Source organism: Macaca mulatta, chromosome 8 (genome assembly GCF_049350105.2).
Source record: "Macaca mulatta isolate MMU2019108-1 chromosome 8, T2T-MMU8v2.0, whole genome shotgun sequence".
In the NCBI taxonomy this organism is placed as follows: Eukaryota; Metazoa; Chordata; class Mammalia; order Primates; family Cercopithecidae; genus Macaca; species Macaca mulatta.
Window position 1 is genome coordinate 116112501 of NC_133413.1, and position 22006 is coordinate 116134506.

General features: G+C 36.7%; 1 protein-coding gene and 1 long non-coding RNA gene across 4 annotated transcripts in view; one reads left to right on the forward strand and one right to left on the reverse strand.

The window, feature by feature from the left end:
* ZFPM2 (zinc finger protein, FOG family member 2) overlaps positions 1–22006 on the forward strand; it is a 504207-nt gene that overhangs the window by 455956 nt on the left and 26245 nt on the right. The window lies entirely within an intron of this gene.
* The window catches only part of LOC144330841 (uncharacterized), a 264236-nt gene continuing 255970 nt past the window's right edge, over positions 13741–22006 (reverse strand). The window contains exons 4-5 of the long non-coding RNA XR_013397404.1: positions 16025–16121; positions 13741–13898 (exon numbers count right to left, since the gene is read on the reverse strand). This is a non-coding gene — a long non-coding RNA (uncharacterized LOC144330841). The remainder of the gene's footprint in view (positions 13899–16024; positions 16122–22006) is intronic.

Here is a 22006-nt window from a genome sequence, read left to right on the forward strand (position 1 = left end):
ATGTGATTCCAGGATTTTGAGAAGATAATCAGACTCATTCAGGAAAATCCATTTCTCAGACCTATAAATCTGATCAGAAGATGATTGCTCTTCCTTTATAGGTTGGCGATATTGCCAGCCATCTTCTCAGACCAAATTCTGGCTCTTTGTTAAATTTGTTACTAAAATCAGCCATCCTGCTGAACACTCAGATACCACACTAAAGGAGGTCAATGATACTGGATTTTCCTGATGTGGGTTATAGTTTTGGAAATAGTCAAGCAAATTATGAAATGATTGATGGTAAAAATACTAGTGAAAATAATTTATATTAGATAAGCTTATTCTATCATCAGTGAGACTTGGCCTCTATTGCTACAACAGAGTAACTATTTAAGGAATTTGAATGCCAGTCGAAGATACAATCATCATGATCACAATGTATATTGTGGTTTTAAAACAGTGGAGATGGAGGGGTTGGGGTGCAGTCTGGAAGACAAACAGGTGTAAAGATTTCAAACGATGTGCTTTACAAAGCATAGTTTGGTTTTACATACCATCCTGTATAGTGACTTTAAAAATTGTTAAATGAGAACTGTAGCCAGCAATGCATGCAAAATATTCATTTCATTGTTGTAAACTACAAAAATATTGCTTTTATGCAAAGAGAATGCCATTGTAGAATTTTAAAAGGCACAGAAATAAAAGGCTCAGGATTGCAGCGATTTAAACAAACTCACTAGAATATAGTAGATGATTAAAATACAATCTATAATTACATTACACTGGTATCAGGTAAGGATAAAAGCCTATAAATACACTGGGGTCAGGGTAAGCATAAAAAATGAAACAGTTATTTGAATAATCTGAGATCAAGTTGCAGTAATTAAAAACGAATGTATTATTCAAATGAAGGAATTAGGTTACAACACTCCTCATATGAAAATATTATTGTGACAGACTGAAATAAGTTGGAAGTGATTTTGATTAAAAAATGGGTAAAGGAATGTAATAACTTTCACTGGGGAAAAATAGACAATCAGGGAATATAAAAACAATTTTGGCTGCCAGATGAGAGACTAAGAGAGGCTAGCAGTTCAAATGCTTTTTGATATCTTAAACTTGGAACAGCTAAGCTTCTGTTGCTATTTTACTAAATGATTTAATTTCCAAAATCATTCAAGGCTTTCCATTTCTTTCCAAAATTTAGATGTTTGACAAAAATATATATTTTCCTGCAGAAATGTACATAGAACTGGGACGGGGAGTGGGGGAGGCTGTTATTTATTGCTTTAGCATGTTCTCCAATGAAAGGATGAAAATAATTTTGATTGACCTTATAGCGGGCATCTCCAGTTAAATGTGCAATTGCATATGTTCACATGCTAAGAGAAAATTTACCTTAATGAGGGAATAAACACATATTCCCCCCTCTCTCTCTCTCTCTCTCTCTCTCTCTCTCTCTCTCTCTCTCTCTCTCCCCCCCCCCTTCCCCCGTCTCTCTTTACTTTTGGGTGACATTAATTTGTACTGTATTTATTGATGTATGCATTTATCCTTCATTATCATTTGTAGAAGCTGCAGTTAAATTCACATGTATTATCCAAAAGATAAAATGACCTCCTAGATATAACAACATTAATAAAACTAAGTCCTGGGAAAGTAGAAGCATCTGGTAAAAGCAAAATAGATTTTCCACTGTGTTAAGCTGAGAAATGTGTAAATATCTCTAGAAGCACAGAATCATCTCTTTATTAATTCACTAGAACTCCCTTGTTCCCTCTATTATAATATCTCAGTGACCTACAAGTTTTACCCTCTGAAAGAGGGATGTTATAGCCACACTGCACATGTGAATTACACTCCACCATCAAGGTTCTCTCCCAAATGGATAAAGATCCTTTATCAAAGTTTTCAGTTATGAGAGTCTTCCAGGCTTGTTAGACTGCTGATTTGATTCTGTTATATTCAGTTAATTGAGAGGTTGCATAACTGAGAACTTTGGAGTGGGCAGACTTGGGTTCCATTCTGGCAATCTGGAATCTCTATAAATTGGAATGAGTTATCCTTTGAACTCTTTATTACAATGGATATAATAAAAATACCTACCTTGTAAAATTGTTTGGAAAAAAGTTAGATATCCACAGTTGAAGTCATAAACTACAAAGCAATTAAAAGTTACTGCTGTGTGAAAACAAATACACACATACATACATACATACATACATACATACATACATACATACTTTATGACCTTTGGCACATCACCTAACCCCTTGGAGCTTGATTTTCTTCTTCTCTAACAGTTCCAGAAGTCCCTCATGGTTCCTATCAGGCATAAATACTTACAATCTCATGAGAAACATTGAATGGAGTAAGATAAAAATGTACCTATAGATTTGCAAGTCTTGTCTTATTTCAAAATCTTTTATTAGGAAAGTTGAAGAAAACGTTTTAGCTCGGGTTTCTTTCTGCAAGGATAGTTTGCCATCTATCAGGATGTTCATGTTTTGGGTGGATTTTCGTATTTTTGTTTACTTTCTATCCTCCAAAACACATAGTCACCTATGAAGGAAACATGATCATTTATGAAACACCTATTATATTAAAATAAAAGTAGACCTCTTGCATTTCTTCTGAGCTAGACTTAGCTACTCAAGATAAAAATCAGGATCTATTATGAGTGTATTTCATCCACCATTTTCCTTTGATTGACTCTCTGATCCTTGCAGGTCCCTTCGAGACTTTACTGGGACATTTCTGGGCCATGGACAACTTCCTACTATGGGGTACTTCAAAGATTCTGATAAATATTCTTCTCTAGCATAAGAATATTGTCCTTTTCACCTCTCCTAGACTTCCCACTCTTCTCTGACTTTCTATTTTGGAAAGAGGGGAGAGGGCTTGGAAGGGGGACTCAGGTTTCTCACTTTACTATCATTTTATTTATGTCAGAGCTTAGTTGGTTCTCCAAGACCACAATCCTATAATGAGTGTTGATCCTGAACTTGTATTTTTTATGCTGTATCTCCTTTGCCTGTCTTTCCTTTTATCACTGCTTATAAAACATTACCACAGTTTGTCCTTCGTCTGACCCTACCTCTGTTGACATCCTTTTCAAGCCTTAATTATATCCTGTCTTGACTTTTTCAGTTCCTTCTTCAGCAATCTTCCACTCCCTAATTTCTTAGCTGTACCGAATACATCAACTAGATCATTCTGGTGGGCCCTTTATGTACGGAGGGAAAAAATCACCATAACCTCAGCAAGACATCGCCTTGTTTCACCTCCATTTCAATGGTGATTCATACAAAGATCATCTGTTGTACTTTTCTTATGTGTGTTAAAAACATTTGAGAAAAGGTTGATTCTCTTTTTCCCTTCATAAGTCCACCTTCACTTTTTGTTTCCCTTTTTATTTATTGATATTTTAATTTTCTCAGGCTATAGGTAGAATAGATGGCAGACTGATTTTTCACTATCCTTGATCTAGTGAGCTTAGAGCTAAAAGTGAATCATGAAAATATTGGGAAAAAATTGCAGCAGAGATTTGCAGAATTCCAACATAGTGCCCTTAGCATATCCTAGGTGCCAGTAACAGTGTTCCCCTTACAAGTGTCCTGTACTAGTTCTCCTATGATGTGGAGTTGACTATGTAACACAGCGCTCTGGAAGACAGCCAGAGAGATGAGCTATGGCAATGATGCATTATTGTAATACCTAGAGTGAGGGTCTTTGAACTTACGAATGCTTTTATAAAAGAAGAAGAAGAAGAAGGAGAAAAGGAGAAGGAGAAGGAGAAGGTTTTGATCTCAAGGAAGTTAACTGAAAATAGTCATGTGAGTTTATGTTCAAACATGTATTTCTCTTCTGTTTCTAAATTTTGTTAATATGGCAACTCATGACCAAGGATTCTGCCCCCGCACCCCCCAAATTATCGTGAATAAAATAAGATCTCACAATAAGTGTTTAAACAGTATTACCCAATAATTTATAATTTCAGTTCTTTCAATTTATAACTCAACTTTAGAGGACATATTATTTTGTTACTTAGATAATAAGTTAACTCTTCTGTTCTGCTGAATAATACCTTGGCTACTCTAGGCTATTAAACCACAAAGCTTCATTTAGAAATTCAAGACCAAAATGCAATAGTAAAGCATTCTAGGCATCTGTTTGCCAAAACAAACATCAAGCAATCAAAGGAGCAAATATAGCAAAACAAACAACTCACAGAGAGGAAGGTGCGGCTTAAACATAGACTTGGGCACCCAGTAAGAAAGGCATAAAGCAATGCCAGTCTCCTTATCTTTCCTCTAGGGAGCTATATCTGGATGACTTTCCTGCTCCTTGCTCTGCTCACTCCTGGCCTTCCTAGGATGCAGGTGCTCAGTTGTGAAGTATATTTTTGACCTGGACTCTGAGTGTTGATAAAGGAAGAGAAATATGTTGAAGTAACAGTCGTAATACTGTCCAAGTCAGTGTTTCCAGTGAACTTTTTGATAATCTTTATGACTGAGTGTAAAATTATTCTCTGTCACTCATTCATGTACCCAGATTTTTTTTCCCAATCTATTATGCTATATTTGGAGAGAACTTACTCTGAAGAGGATTCCCACTGTCGTTGTCTTCTTTTTCCTTAACACTCATACCTAGAGGCATCTAATGATATGTGATATAAAACATGAACCTATTTTGCAAAATCCTGTCACAACATCATCCAAATAACAGGAATCTGGGAAACAGTGAAAAGAATTCTCTCTTTACTCTTAAAGGTATTGATAACAGCACATTTTTTTCTATACTTGTTTGTATCTATTTCAGGATGAAGACAATATATTTTTGTTACTCCTATTGGAAACAAAGGTGTGCTCTTAAGTATAGTACTGACCCTTTTGTGCAAATTAATGCATAGCAAAATTTATCATTCAAAACTGCACAATGAAGTGCAACAGAAGGCCATACAAGTCTTAGAAAAATTAGCTGGCTCTGGTTTTATTGTCACATGAGCAAAAATTTGAGATTTTGCCGTTCATTCCCCTAAGATCACCCACTTATCTGCAACAGCCTTGGCAGAAAGCCACCCGGCCTTCCACGCTGCCCTTCCTAACTGGACTGTGAAGGGCCGACCTTGAAAGACAGATTTTCAAAGCACAGGGCAGAGTGAGGACGCCCTTCTTCTGTTTATGGAGTTACAATGACTTGGAGCCCCATTTCTTCCTTTGAAATTAGATGATGTGCTATTCTGTTAACTGAGCACTTGTTTTTAATTTCCTGTTTTACTAATGCTAAGATAATTTGTGAGAGATGCTAATGTTCTTAAATGGGAATAAGATTATGGAGTAACTATATTGTGCATCTTCTACAAATACATGCTTTAAGTGGTCCTCACAGATGATGGTGGAATACTACATGATGTTTATTACACACAATCCCATGGAGGTTTTCAAGATCACTTTCCATTTGCTTTCATGGGACTTTGCCTAGAAATTCAACAACTGAAACCTTAAAGGTTAAGACCACTGTTAAGCAGCCATATAATTGAGACTGTGGTCCGGAACTTCCACTTAAGAATGGCAAGGGTTGAGGGTTAAGAATGTAGTGTGATGATGACTACCTTCGTAATATGCAAGGCAAAGTTAAATTCAAGTGGGGAAAAGCACTCAGTCCGCGACAAAATCACAGTAACAGATGGGAGAAGGTGAGCATATAGGGATTTATAAGTATGCTCAGGTAAAATTTCTTACACTCTTTTGTCATGAGAGGAAATGAAATACTGCTAGTTATAGACACACCCAGTGATGACTGAAGAATAATGAACTTTTAAAGGTCAGAGCAAAGACTTTCCCTGCTTGAAGGAGGATAAAGCAGGCAGGGGTAAAGAGGAAGGAAGACAGAAGAATATAACTTCAGATAGACTTTGTAAAGGGTTACATCAGTTTTCTATGTATAATAGTCTCAACCATTTAAATCTGTTGTTTTCCTCCTCAGCACACATAATTCCCCTTAAAATTTAGAAGCAGTATATGTGTCTCGGTGCAAATATCTGCTCAAAGAGTTTTATTATAAGATGACTTAAAAATATCTGTCATGCAGGTTATGAATCCATTCAAAAATAAGATTTTTGCATCCTTCATTTAATAAAGCAAGGTGCTAAAAAGTAAAGGAATGGAAACTGCCTTATTTTAACCAGAAAATTTAGCCCTACTCACTTGGTGAGTTTATGTCATACTCCAGGAACCCAGGCTTCTGTTCTTATCCTGTTTCCGGGGGAAAGTTACATCTTTATGCTTCGTTATCTTAACATGGGCACGTGAGTTGAATGCAGTGCCATTTAGTTGAGCATTGGAGGATAGTCTGTAAATTACCACGAAGTTGTTTACTCAGTTAACATAAATCTTTGGCGATTATAAACCTTGGTGTAGCAACTTCACATTTAAGGTAGAATATAATTAAATAAATAAAGCCCACATTCTCTTTTCTTCTGGCTGACTTCAAGGAATGCACTGAGCGCCATCTGCTGGTTGTTACTTTTTCAAAACTATTTTCTTACCAAGGCACTGTCATTTGAAATTGAGCCTAGGTATATATATACCAACATATAGAGAAAGGGAGCTTCACGAAGAAAATAAAAGAGCATCTATGCACTATAAATAGCCCTTATTTCACATGACAGTGTTTTATTTTAGAAATAGAAATCCAGTAACCTTTCAGATAAGGAAAGGGTTGAATTTCTGTATTTTAGAATAGAACATTATGAAAGTTTTAGATGTAGAAGTAATAAGCACAGTATTAAAGTCTTCTGGTTTTACCTAAATCATGATATGAAAATATTCATTTGGATTTAAAAAAATAGTTTTTAAAAATAAAATAAAAACCTTTCAGCTAAGGAATGGATTGAATTTTCATATGTTAGAATAGACTATGATAAAAGTTTTAGATATAGAACTAATTAACTACACTATTAGAATTTTCTAGTTTTATCTAAATCATGACATGAAAATATCTATTTAGAGCAAAAAAAAAAAGGGATTAATAAGATAAAAAACAACCCCCCCCCCCCACCATTTATTTGTGGATATTTTGAAGCAACCATTGAACATGGAAGTTTGATCTTAGTCATCTTTAAACCTTAAATTATGAGTTAAATTGTGTTATAGATTTTGGTTACTTTTTGTAAAAGACATGACAAATCAACACAATGAAACACACTCATTCATACTCCACATCTTCTTTATTAATTAAAAATAATCTCTATGACCAAAGAATTTCAAAGCCTGGAAAGCTAGGATGAGAAGGAAACAAAGTGTTTCTAGAAAGAATTCGACTTCACATAATTAGTGTCTGACAATTTTCATGTTGTTTAAAATCCATGGCAAATTTTTGTCCTAATATGTCTCTGAAATTCAAGGAACATAGTCACGTGTGGTTTTGCCTGCATTTCAGGTCCTCCATAATCTATGCAGAAAATTAGACCCATTGTTCCCTATTAGCTTTCTTCTCTAGACCAGGCACAATAAGAAAATGGTGCCTGTGTGCCACTTCCACTGTTCCTCTGGTAGGCAATTACTAGTTCTCTTATATATAACAGTAGATTGCAAAGAAAAATAATTACCTATGCAGAAGCTCTTAGAAAAATGAAATAAAAAACACAAACATCAATTTATAATTATATCTTATAATTAAAAAGCCTGACACCTATTGTTATCCCCAGAATTTGAACCTTAATAACAGGTCTTGGTCATTGTTCATCATAATAACGTATCCTATGGTCTCCATCAGTGGAATTACTGAGCTCTGCTGAAGAGATAACATGTTTCCTGAAAACAGGAATAACTTGACAAAAGGAACATCGTCTGGGCAGCAAAGGGACATGAAAAGAAGTATAGTATTTTTAATTTTAAAATGTCAATGTCAGGGAAATTTGTGTGTTTATTACTGTGGTTTGTAAAAGTAAGTAGGATATTTTGTGAAGAAAAAACTCAGAAAAATATACTTAAAACTTAATAAACTTTTATGAAGGCATAAAAGGATGTTGGTTGTTCAGAGACAGTTTCCAGAAAAATACAAAGCACAGAAATTTAACCCCTTTTCCTAGTTTCTTTCTTCTGTAGCAGCATCTGGTCAGCAGCAAAGGGGCAGAAGTTCTTCTAAGAAAGGAATTTCTGACTGTTTGAACTTACTGATGCTGAAATCCAGCTTTCGGGAGGAGAAACCTCTAAGTGCTTGAGGGGGGACTTGAAGATGGAAGCCATCCATCTGTGGTGGCAAACTGAGGCCTGCAAACACAGGGTCCTGCCAGCTACTTGGCACTTCCACCCCCTGGATCCACCCAGCCCTTCACCCCCCACTCCGTCGCAGTTGACACTTTTAAACTTACTCCTTAGAGAAGTTTAATGAGCCTCTTGGAATTTTTTTTTAAAAAGCAAAACAAAGAAGAGTAATAGAAATGGACCAGCTGACAAAGGAATAGAGAGGTTCATTTTCAGCTTGGTGCTTGGGGGGGTTTCATCAGGATACCGCAATGGATATTGCACAGAGAAGTGGAAGAAGAAAGAAAGAAATTACAAACAGCCTCCTATGATGAACTTGTATAATTTATTCCTCTGCAGAGCAGCAGGCGGAGTGTTTCATTTCCCCCCCTCCCCTCTTCTTTTCCCCTCCACCTAATTTCAGTGCATTCCCAGGCTAGCAAGAATGAAAATTAAGCATACCCAACACACAAGTCGTAATGAAAGTGTGGAATGCAATCAGATTATTCATAAGCTTACAAGTTGTGTATTTTGGTGGAGATTTCCTCCCTTCTGCTCCTGATTGCTGATGAAGAATGGTATTTTAATAGGCAGATGGTAAAGACAATTACAGTTAGGGGCTCAGCTGGGAGTTACATCAGTTTATTGCAAATTATTAGTTGATAAATGCTTTTGTTTACAAGCAGAGTCTTAAGCAGCTTTGTAATCAGTTTATCAGCTGCAGGCGAAATTTTGACAGCTCGCCTTTGGGGTGTATGTCATCTCTTGGCTGGTCATTTAAAATCATGTTGGTCAGAGAGCCATACAGTCAGATGGCTACCTCAGTGCCCCATTGCAAGTTTCCGCTAAGCACCCAGGACACAAACCCCAGAATGCTGATGAGGCTTCATGCACAGGCCTTTCCTGTTGAAATCCCATAAAAACAGCTTATCTGTTTGATTAAACCCAAGGTAGGATACCTGAGCCCCATGGCCTCCAACACATTAATTCAGGTTTTCCAGAAAGCTCTGAGTGCTTTTTTATTCACGGGACAAAACTTTCTGAGCTTATGCTTAAATAGAAATCTGGGCCTGATGACAATGACTCTGTTTACTTTCCCGAAAGAGGCTTCATGAGCTTCTTAAAAAAGAAAGGAAGTTGTCTTAATAGGAGACATTCTCTTACAGGAAAAATAAAAAATAAAAATAAAAAAGTACTGTGGAAAGAATACAAGACAGGAACCAAAAATCTAGCAGGGATCTGTTACAAGCTTGGGCCAGAGAATGCCCTATTTGAGAAGAGGGGAGTTTAGGGAACACACAGGTTTAATCAGTCTGGCTTTGCTTTCCTTTTCTGTGAAATGGAATGATAGTACTTCCTGTTTGCCACAGCTAATTACATAGATTAATGAGTCTGTTCATGTTTCTTTGTTTCTGAGTTCCAATCAGACCTATATACTATCTGTTGAATTTACATTAAGTAATAAAGCATATAATATTTGAAGTGACACATAAATCACAGATTCTGCTTTAAGCTCATTTCTAAAATATTTGCTAAAAGAGGATACTGTAACTTATTAGTTTTACAGTATAGCATGGTTACCATTTACTAGTTTTTTGCATTGGTGTAAGGACTTGGTTTATAACCTGATGTGTTCAAAGATATGTATACTTGAAGGAGTTCAATTCATTATTCATAGCCTATAAACAATTCTTATTTATCTACTTTTACTTTCCATTCTAACAAAGTAAGTTTTGTGAGCCTAGTCCAGACAAAAATAGTCAAATAAATAATCATTTACAATAGCTCCTAAACTGTTATTTTTGTTTGTAGCTACTGACTATTTATATGCTTTTGTTTCCTGGTATTCAAGGAAAACTTACTAAGTGAATAGGAAACTACTGAAGTCAGAGCCAGGTTTCATAGCCAGAAATAGATATTCCATATCCTATAATATACTGACATAATACAGAAAGTTCTTTGGAAATATGACTTCAGCTGATACATTTTAAATTATATATAACATATGTGTAAAAGCAGAATCTCTTAGTCTCAGAAATACGGCTGAGCATCTCTATCCGTTTATCTCCCTGCTTCCTCTTTCTAATTCTGTCTTGGTTACTCAATTAAAGTCCTGAAATCATCAGAATAGAAACTAGCCACATGGTTTAGTCAAGTTTGTAATTTTAAAGTTGGGTTGACATAAGCTTATGGAAAAACATTTGGGAGAAAACCAGAGTGCAGTTTTTATCCAACTCACCAATATTCAGCACAAGCATTTAGTTCCCAATTTTCCAGTTCTTAAGCAATTAAATGTTCCATTGACATCAGAGGAAAGGCTGCTTACAGAAGAGCTGAAGAACAAAAGCCTTGATATCTTAAATTGTAAAATGTGTTTTAACATAAAGAGCATAAAAAGTTTGCGTTTTCATTTTCTATAATCAAGTTATTGAAGGATAAATAGTGGATTTGGCAAATGGTTTCTGCCATTTATCCATTCCTCTTGATTGGAAAAGGCAATGAATAATTTTTTTAAAAAAAAGCTGCCCTCTCCTTTGGTCCAAATACAAAAGGCACACTCCAGAGTAGCTGGTCAGGTCTGACTTTCTCCCTTCTCCCAAGAACTGCTAGGATGTTCTATAAAAAGCTGTCAGGAGTGCCAGCATGGGAAAGTTGAATGCCCCCAAATGCCCTGCGTTGCCTATCTAGCACAAGTGAAAAACGTTAAAGATCATTTAAAAACAGGAAAGACCTTTTGCAAAATACTTTGATTTATTGCTGTGTATTGTGCAGATCTTTATCAATTATTTTACTCTATTTTATTCAAAAACTATTGTAAACTATGAGTTGGCATGTTGCTGCATAGGAAAAAAAGGCATTAATCAACTCTAAATAAACAAGTGCATAGATCTATCTAACAACTATGAAGTAGCTAATACATTTTTAAGCAATTTTATTATAGAAAGGAAGGCTAAAAGAGTAGTGCTTAATTATCTGGACTCCTCTGTGCTGGGCTCCCTTTTGATTGTATTAATGAAGCAGCTGGCCCATTGTTTCCCTTTAATTCCTCTATTGTTTTAAGAATATGTCACAGCTCTTTATTCTTTTATCAGGTGCTGTGCAGGAGGATCCACACAATACCTCATATTCCTACTGTATTTGCCAAGGCACAAAGAAACCTCCAAAGCGGTTTTCAAAGAAGGGGCACCCATAATTTATAAGTTCTATTCCTTCCACTACTCCACTGTCAAGAATTTCAACAGTATTGGATTTGAATTCATTATAAAATTGGTACTAAGCAATGTGGTTACGTATAGATATATGTCCTGTGTTAATGCCTAAACCCTGAGATCTAGGCATTACCACGTGCGATGTTGAAATGGGACAGTTATTTAGCTTTTAAGGAATTATTCTGACCAATCACTTCCCAGTTACAAAAAAAAAAAAAAAAAAAAACAGATTTCAGAGGGAGGTATCATGTGAGATTTTTCTAATTATTTAGTAAAAATAAAAGAAGTTAATGACCAAACAAGTAAGTATTCCACTTTTCTCCACCTCCAGAAACATGATACCACTCTGTATATGTCTGCATGTGTGTGTGCATGCATGTGTGTGTGTGTGCATGTGTGTGTGTGTGTTTCTGTGTTAAATGGCCTATTCCCCCAGAGAATGGCTTTAATTTTACTTGAATGTGCCTACAAGAGATCATGATTTACTTCATAGGCCAATGTGTAATCTTCATTAACTACGTGCTTGACATCAGTTGACCATCTTTTTCCATGGTATGTGGAGGTGATAGACTTTTTAGATCAATGCAGAAGTATCAATCTACATCTTAAGGAAGCAAAATGCAGCAGCAATTTAGTATATGATTTAGCATATTTTATGCAAGAGCTATTTAAAAATGCTGGTTCCGTTATACATAATTACTTTTTCTCCAAATTTTTATGAAACCCATAAAAATTACCCATGGTAAAATCATTTTGAGAGCCTTATTCACAGAAACTGTCATCTTTCTTTTTTTTTTACACAGACATCTTTTTACTTTGGTTTTTCCCTATTAAATATCTGTATTTTGGGGGATGTTTTCTTGCTTTTTCCCCAGAATTCCTAGTCTAAAAAAAGAGAAATGAGACTTAATGACGATGCTATGCAGTAAAAGTCATTAACTTTAACTTTTAAATGTCTTTAGAAAATCCATTAGAATAACTTGTTATTTTAAACCATCTATTTCCTTTTGTATTGTTAGCGAGAATGTATGCGGTTTGTTTGCTTGTTTGTTTTTAGCTTAAAATAAAGTTTCACACCGATATTCCTATCTATTGCCTGAGGCTCCTTATCCTACTACATATTGAGGCAGAGTAATACAAAATCTAAATGTGATTTAATTGGTTCAATTTGCTATATATTTTTATGCTAAGCTTAGGTCCATATCTTGATGAGCCCCCGTAGTTGTGCTAGAGGTTTACAGCTTCATGTTGCTTGCATTTCCTTATTTTTATAAAGCAAGCGTCTATCAATCACACAGATAAATTAGAAAGAAACATGTATAGACATAACACCTGGAAAAGATTTTTCAGCGTGCTATGTAATTATTAACCTGATATTTACCATTGTAAGAAGCCATGAATTGCAGATAGCATGGATGAAGTTAAAAGCTTTTATTCTGGATACATTTTGCTTATACAGAACTCTATAGGTATGGTGGAACAATATAATTGAAGCTTTGTCAGCGCTGTAACCTAGCAACAGATAATACTGTTAGGTTACTGAATTGCTCCTGGTTGACAAGTAGGGAGTATTTTTGTGTTTATCATGTTTGCTAATGATGGGATCCTTTCCAAAAGGCTTGTCTTAATCTTAATTAGAGTTTATCAGCAGAGGTCTGCATGACATTGTGCAGAGACTGATTTCATAAATAATAAAAAGTGCAAGTGAAAAATTTGGCAGGGTGGGAAGATATTTAAGGCCACTGCTTCTAGTAAGAGGAGCATGAATTTCCAAAATATAATCGAGTTTGAACTGTGACTTTATTCTTTATTATCAAAACTTGTAGTACACTTCACTGCAGTTTTGACAGCAATTATAAGAAAAATTTATAAGCTTCCTGTTAGAAACCGTATCTGGTTGCACAAGAACCTTGATCATAAACATTACTTAGAACAGCAAATATATGCTTTTTCAAGAATGTCAAGGTCTTAGTAGTTACTCCTTTTCATGGAAACTTGAATAAGTATTTGTCCTTTATTTGTGAAGGGAGTGGTATTGTGAGTATGATGACTGAGGAGAGTGACTATGTTTGCAGCATAAGAGACAGACAAAGAGAGAATCCTAAAATAACCCTTCCATTTGGTGGAAGCAAGGAAGGTATCAGATAGCTGCTTCAGTGCCTGATGTCATTTGATAAAGATTTCATGCCCATGCAGGAGGAATGTGATTTTTTTGCTCTAGTTTGCACAATATGATCTTTCCATAGTTTTGGAGTATGCATTACTATTGATCATTCCTAATAATAAAATACATCACTTCAAAATAATAAAGAATTAAGCATTGTAAAACTAAACATAATCAACAAATTTACCAAGTTCCCCACTGGCTTATTGAGTTGAAAGATGAGGCTAAGTCATTACATCATTGTTTATCCACTGCCTTCACCATTTCACTCATCATTCCTACATTCTTCAAACACTGCAGGAAAAGGGAACATTCAAAGGTAGTTTCGCTGGGCGCGGTGGCTCACGCCTGTAATCCCAGCACTTTGGGAGGCCGAGGTGGGCGGATCACCCGAGGTCAGGAGTTTGAGACCAGCCTGGCCAACATGGTGAAACCCCCGTCTCTACTAAGAATACAAAAGATTAGCCCGGCCTGATGGTGGGTGCCTGTAATCCCAGCAGGGAGGCAGGACAGTCGCTTGAACCTGAGAGGCGGAGGTTGTAGTGAGCCGAGATCGTGCCATTGCACTCTAGCCTGGGCAGCAAGAGCAAAACTCCCTCTCAAATAAATTAATAAATAAATAAAAGCTATTTTCAAGTGTAATCTTCTGAGTTTCAAAATGGACATCTTCTGTACTGAATTGTCTGAGCACTCCTGTGAAATATTTGATCATCAAGAGACTTTTTTTGTTCATCAAACTTAACTCTTTCTACACTATATGAAGTGCAGATAGTTTACTCCTATGGCAGTTATTCTTAACTATGGAAGAAAACCAAGCCCTCCAGAGAGCTTCTAAAAAATACTGAAGCCCAAACTTCAGTTCCAGAGGCTGATTTGATGGCTCTCGGACACGGCCCACAATCAGCGTTGGTTCTAAGTTCCCCTTGTGACTGTTCTGTACAGTCCAGGTCGCCAGTCAGTGCTTGATGATTAATGGTCGAATCTTGATGCCCTTTTTAATGTCCAGCTAAACTTGCAGTTTAAACAAGGAATTGGGAAAGTGCTGTGTTTGTATTTTATATTAATAATTGAGCTTAATGTATGTGAAGTGCTTAGAACAGTGCCTGCCACATAGTAAGTGCTTTCTAAGTGTTCGCTATTTTAATGAGGTTAGTCACGTTACAAGATAACTTGGAGTCAGCCAGGCATGGTGGCTCACACCTGTAATCCCAGCACTTTGGGAGGCTGAAGTGGGAGGGTCCCTTGAGCTCAGGAGTTCAATACCAGCCTGGGCAACATGGCAAAACCCCATCTCTACTAAAAATAGAAAAGTTAGCTGGGAGTGGTACCACACGCCTGTGATTCCAGCTACTCGGGATGCTGTAGAGGGGATCTCCTGAGCGGGGAGATGGAGGTTGCAGTGAGCTGAGCCGTGATTGCCACTGCACTCCAGCCTGGGTGACAGAGACCCTATCTTAAAATAAAATAAAGTAATAAAGTAACTTGGAGTCAGTTCCACATCACACATAAATTTTATTCTCCACATTGTAGCTATGCATTTGAAAACTACCTAGTAACTATGTAACCTGCCTAATACTGCTTCATAAATTCCTTCAGAGAGATAACTGTGCCAATTATTCAAACTTAGTAATGAAGGTAGGAGTGTTACAGAGTGAACACCAGATGGCGCCATGGCTTGGGACACCTAGTTTTTCATATAAAATCTAGAGCCAAACTGCCTTATTCAAATCCCATCTCCCATATTTCCTTCTCATCTTCCAGTTCCCTTCTAGCTGTGTGACTTTGAACAACTTACACTTCCAGCATCATGATCCCACAGTAAAATGAGAATCAATAAAAGCCACCTCACTGCTTCCTTAGGGGAAATCAATAAGATAATTCCTGCAAAGCTTTTTGCACAGTGCAGGTGTGTAGCACATAGTAACCACTTAATAAATCTGATTATTACTATTATTAGCACATGACAAATAGCATAAAAAGATGCTCACAACTGGATGATGAGAAATATTTAGTCTAAGGCTGTCATTTGAAATGATGTGGGTAGGCCAGGCGCGGTGGCTCAAGCCTGTAATCCCAGCACTTTGGGAGGCCGAGACGGGCGGATCATGAAGTCAGGAGATCGAGTCCATCCTGGCTAACACGGGTGAAACCCCATCTCTACTAAAAAAATACAAAAAACTAGCCGGGCGAGGTGGCGGGCGCCTGTAGTCCCAGCTACTCGGGAGGCTGAGGCAGGAGAATGGCGTAAACCCGGGAGGTGGAGCTTGCAGTGAGCTGAGATCCGGCCACTGCACTCCAGCCTGGGCGACAGAGTGAGACTCCGTCTTAAAAAAAAAAAAATTGATGTAGGTAATGCGATTGTCCAAGCTCACACAGTAACTAATAACGAAATCAGACCCAAACCAAACTTTCTTACTTACCAATAAAGTGCTCTTTATAGTTCATCTTTGCATTGAGGACAAATACATTTTCCGTGATTTCAGGTGCCACCTGTTCTTCACTATCAGTGTGTAATTCCTTAAAATAAGAACATTTACCCTTGAATTGCAGTGTAAACAAAATAGTAACAGTTTTATCAATGAAGGATACAGTCATCCCTCAGTATCCATTGTGGATAGGTTCCAAGACCTTCCTCAGACACCAGAATCTGAGGATGTTCGAGTACCTAATATAAAACTTTATTGGTTTTTTACTTGTGTTGTTCTTCATTATTGTAATTTGGGGTAATATTTTTATCTGAGTTTGATTGAATCCAAGGATGCAGAACTCAATGATATGGAGCATATATTTACATTGCCACATGTCCAACCAATAATTTTACAGAATTCCCTTTGTTTTCATATGAATATTGCATTAATATGGATTAGTGTATTGGAAATGCACTTGGTTGAAATTTGGGGCACATTAAGCATACTGCTTCTTATGAAAGCCACAGAAAACATCTGTTCAGATTCCTTAAATCTCATCTCTGTAGAGAGTCAACAGGAACACTCCACTGGCACTAGAAACACAGGCAGAAACTCACATCAATCAAGTAACCAGGAACTAAATCGTTAAAAAATGTTCAGATCTACACAAGTCTCCCAAGTTTATTCAAATGAGAAGAGTTAATATGGCCAAATAAAGTGAACTCCTTCTTAGCAGCAACTTCATTTCACTAGGTGCCTGACTTTCAAATGGGGTTTGTTAAATAGCTTTGCTAGGAAAGTTGAGAAGGAAGAAGATCTTATGCTTTGTGTTTCTTTATGGGGTTTTTTTTGTTTCTTTTTTGGTTTTCCTAAAATCATCTCATATGAAGCCACTTTTTAAAAGTTATATTCTTATTCTTAGTTATGGCTTAAAAATTTTATGCCAATGTTCTAGGTTCACAGAGGATGTTTTGTAGTGAAAAAAAAAGTACCCTCATTTTTTTCTCGATTTTTAAAATTCTGATAAAATACACATAACATAAAATGTAGTATCTTAACCATTTTCAAGTGTATAGTTCAGTGGCATTCACATTGTTGTGCAACTATTACCACCATCCATCTCTAGAGCTCTTTATCTTGCCAAACTGAAATTCTATTTACGCTAAACCTAAAGCCTCAACCCCCTATCCCCGGCCCCAGGCAACCACCATTCTACTTTCTGTCTCTATGATTTGGGATACCGTAAGTACTCCATGTAGGTGGAATCATACACTGTTTGTCTTTTCGTGACTGGCTCATTTCACCCAGTACAATGTCCTCAAGCTTCATCCATGTTGTAGCATATGTGAGAATTTCCTTTCAAGGCGGAATCATATTCAGTTGTACGTGTAGATCACATGTTTCTTATCCATTCCTCTGTCAATGGATACTTCCATGGGTGGCTTCCACGTTTTAGCTATTGCAAACAATGCTGCTATGAGCTTGGCTGTTCAAATAGCTCTTTGAGACTCTGCTTTCCTTTCTTTTGAGTATATATCCATAAGTAGAATTGCTAAAATTATAGGTAATTCTAGTCTTAATTTTTGGATAGCTCATCATTTTGTACAATTTTACATTCCCTCCAACAGTGCACAAGGGTTCCAGTTTCTCTACATCCTTAACAACACTTATTTTCTTTTTTATTTTCTTCTGATAATGGTGCTCTCATTTTAAAGTCAAATGTAATATCCTGTGGTTTGTTTTAAACATGAGGTCAAAGGGTACAAGATTTTGTAGCTAAATGTCAACATGACTTAGCATTTTCGTGTGCTTGTATAGCTTCTTAATTTACGTAAATACTACTACCCTGTACACAATTGTAAGTTGAAGTAGGCCATATTTATCTCAGCTCTGAAGCATTAAAACAGGAAACTGGTTCTCCTGCCCCTTCAGATCCACAAAGATTGCTAGAAACTATTTCTGTTTCTAACTGGTCCACAATAGTTTGTGATCCACAAACAAATGCAACCGTATTCTTCTTTTCTAAAATGAGTTAGCTGCCTCCAGTGAAGTGTAGACAGATCTGCTCATTGGATTCACAGGTGTGCCTTTTCTTTCTGGTGAGATTTCTTTCCTCTTGGATTTAGCAGGGCAGTAAGAAATGAGAATAATAATAGCCCCAAGCAGATTAAACTAAAACGATAATAGCTAACAATTATATAAACATTTGTTATATGTTATTTATTATATGATTATAGGTCAGGTGCTGTTCTTAAGCTTTCACATATATTAGCTCATTTAATCCCCATAATAACATCATGAGTTCAGCACTGTTTATCATCTTTCGCATTTTCAGGAATGAGGAAACTGACAGGTAGAACGCTTAGGTGACAAGTTCTAAGTCACACACATAATAAGTGGCAGAGCCAAGATTTCCACCTAGGCAGTCTGGTTCCATTGCCCAAACATTCCCCCAAGAGTGATCACACTCTGAAAGTTTTATTAGCATCAGTAATTGAAGTTACGTTACAATATTTGGGTTATTACTTCCTATGAATGACTCCCTCAAGTTGTATGTTCTAAATTCACCATCTAAAAACTCAGCCAAACAATTATAAAGAAATCCAACCCTTGATTTCTGTGGTGCCATTCTCTTGATTTCCCTCTAACATTTAAATATAAGCTCTTGGTACATTTTAATGATCTCGTCTTCTCTGTGCACATCCTAAATGTTGAGATACCCCAAGTTTCTTTGGTGATCCTCTTTTCACTCCATACTCTCCCTGGGTTACCACATGAATGCAGAGAGCATCCATGGTCAATTAGAATGTGCAGATCACTTCCAAAACATTTTTTTTTTCTTCAGCCTGTATGTCTTCTCCAAGTTCCATCTTTCTCCTAGATAAATTGACCAGAAGTCTGTCAGGTACCCCAAACTTTGCATTTTCAAAACAGAATTCATTATTTCCGTGCATGCACATATACGCATATACACACAACACACACACATGCACGCTTGGACTCTGCAGTTGGACAGACAAAAGTGTAAGTCACAATTCTGCCACTGAGCCTGTGTATGGCTTTGGGAAACTTAGTTATCCTCTCTAAGCTTCAGTTTTCTCAAACTAGGGAACTATTACCTACCTCACAGAGTAATTGACAGGATTAAAATAGATGAACTACATAAACCACTTAGCTTATCAGGCCCAAAGAAAGTACTCCTGGCTGGACACCATGGCTCATGCCTGCAATCCCAGCACTTTGGGAGGCCAAGGCAAGAGGATTGTTCGAGCCCAGGAGTTCTAGACCAGTCTGGGCAACATGGTGAGACTCCATCTCTACAAAAAATTATTTTTAAAAATTAGCCAGGCTCCGTGGCTCACACTTGTAATCCCAACACTTTGGGAAGCCAAGGCGGGTGGATTACAAGGTCAGGAGATTGAGACCATCCTGGCTAATATGGTGAAACCCAATCTCTACTAAAAATACAAAAAATTAGCCGGGCGTGGTGGCGGGCGCCTGTAGTCCCAGCTACTCAGGAGGCTGAGGCAGGAGAATGGCGTGAACCGGGGAGGCGGAGCTTGCAGTGAGCCGAGATCGCACCACTGCACTCCAGCCTGGGTGACAGAGGGAGACCCTGTCTCAAAAAAAAAAAAAAAAAAAAATAGCCAAGAGTGATGATCACACCTGTAGTCCCAACTACTCACTGGGGTGACTTTTCTGTAATTCTAAACCTTCACACATGCTCATTTATAGGGCAATAATGATGTCCCTGCCTCGTCCTGCCTACACGTTTTTGCTGTTTTACCTCTATTTGTTCTTCATGAGCAAATAAAAACATCACCTTGGATAGCTTACCTAACTTCTCCAAGAAGGGGCAGTTACTCACTCCTCTCACATTCTCTTTAGCATTAGGGGATGACACCCTTAATGTGGTATTGTAATATATTTGCATATATGTGTGTATTCTAATTGTAGAGCTACATGTGAAGCCATAGCGCCCAGCCTAGCACGCAGCAGAGATTTCAATGAATAACTGATTAGTGAATGATTTGAAAGATTAAATCCAAAGATAACTTTCTCATCAAGTCCAACAGTACATTTTCAGTCTAATTTAGCCTTTTAGAATGATACACTCTGACTAAACCATCAAATGAGATAAAGTGATAAAGATAATAAAATTTGAAACATTATTGGGTACATCTGAAAACACAAATATATATTACAACTGCCAAGTCATTTAATGATGCATACAAATGATTTTTTTGTTCACTGTTATTTGAAGTTAGTATTTTTGATTTCAACTTTACTTAATTTACTAAATCTTTTGGTTCAAAATTTGAGAATAAATACTCTTGAGTCGTCCTACCCTATAGCTTACCACAGTGATAAAGATTATTTGTGGCTGGGCATCTTCTCTAAAACCTCAATTTCTCTTGGGCACCTGAGTCCAATTCTTTCCTTCCTTTTGTGAAAGGTACACATAGCTGGACTTAACCAATAATGTAAAGTTAATGACTGAAGTCTAGTGACTCTGAAAGACCATATGAACGAAACCTGAGTTGTGGTTTCTTGCTGTGTCTCCCCTACCTCTTCATTACACAGCCTCAATAAACTGTAGTTCAGTGGAAAGATAAGGTGCAAATGATTAAATGATTACCTTGTCTACAGTTGCAAGTGGTTTGGATCTGAATGCCCATAAGGGAAAGAAGACATAGAAGCTAATCGCAGAAGCCTTCTATGGGGAAGAACAGCAGAAATACCACCACTCACACTTTCATCGCTCCTCTGATTTCGACATGATACGGTTTAGCTTCTATTATTTGAAAAGAAGTAAATCAAAGCAAAATAAATCTGTTTTATTCAACTGTGGTAAACTTGTATGCTTTCAGATACATTCGTGTCAAAGTGAAAAAAAGTTGTTTTCTAGCATTTTAGTATATTTGTTTGTTACTTTGAAACTTTCACACAAATTTGGGGTCTGTAGTCTTAGCTTTATTTTTTAACGGTATATTGTTACTTTGAAACGTTCACACAAATTTGGGGTCTGTAGTCTTAGCTTTATTTTTTAACAATCATATACTCTCACAGATGGTTTTGTTTCCTTACCTTTAAAACTTAATCAGCTGGCTTAATTAATTGCCCAACGTTTCTCTAAAACAATGTTCTGATTCTTCTGGGCAACTCTGCCATATCATATGCTGTTGTTATCTTTTCCACCAGTTTTACCACAAGTTGTTTAAAAACCATCAGCTCTAAGGGTAGAAAAAATGAAGTGCAGTTGAAAAGACAGTTATGTTGAAAGATAAACAGAGCAATATGTCTTATCAAAATGGGTACAAGTTTTGGCTGCTTAATGAGTGCAATACACAGCCTTACACAATGGAAAAAAAGCTTTATAACATATCAAGTATGCTACATTATTTCAGGCATAACTGTATAGGATATATATCTAGGCCTGAGAGTGTAGATAACAAAATATAAGTGCTTTGCCTGTCTAAACATGTAAAATAAATGAGCATTTGCTATCACATCCCAATACATTAGATGTACTTGCATAGTTAATTTTTCTTTTTAATGCAAAACATGTGATTGTTGAAGTGCAGTGTCAGAGTATATCTTAGTGTTTGAAGAGACATTTCTTTTCATTTAAACAAATCTTTATTTAAATGAGCCTTTTTGAAAAGGATTTTTGGCATATCTTCATTTCAGGAAGTTCAATCAGGGTAAATGGAGATGAAGAAGCTACATTATACATAATATTATATAAGTAAAGATCATTCAGCCAAAAAAACGGCAGCAGACATAGCCGAGTATAACTACCTGAATTTCACTTTAATTTTCTAGATTTCAAGAGTTTTTGTTTACTTGTTCTGTAGTTTGGGCATTGGTATTGATATGATGGAAATATTTCATGGGGGGGAAGAGAAGGAGAGAGATAAATAACTTCTTACTTTCATAAAATACAGAAAGAATAACTTCAAATGCTCACAGGAAATAAATTTCAGCAGCTGG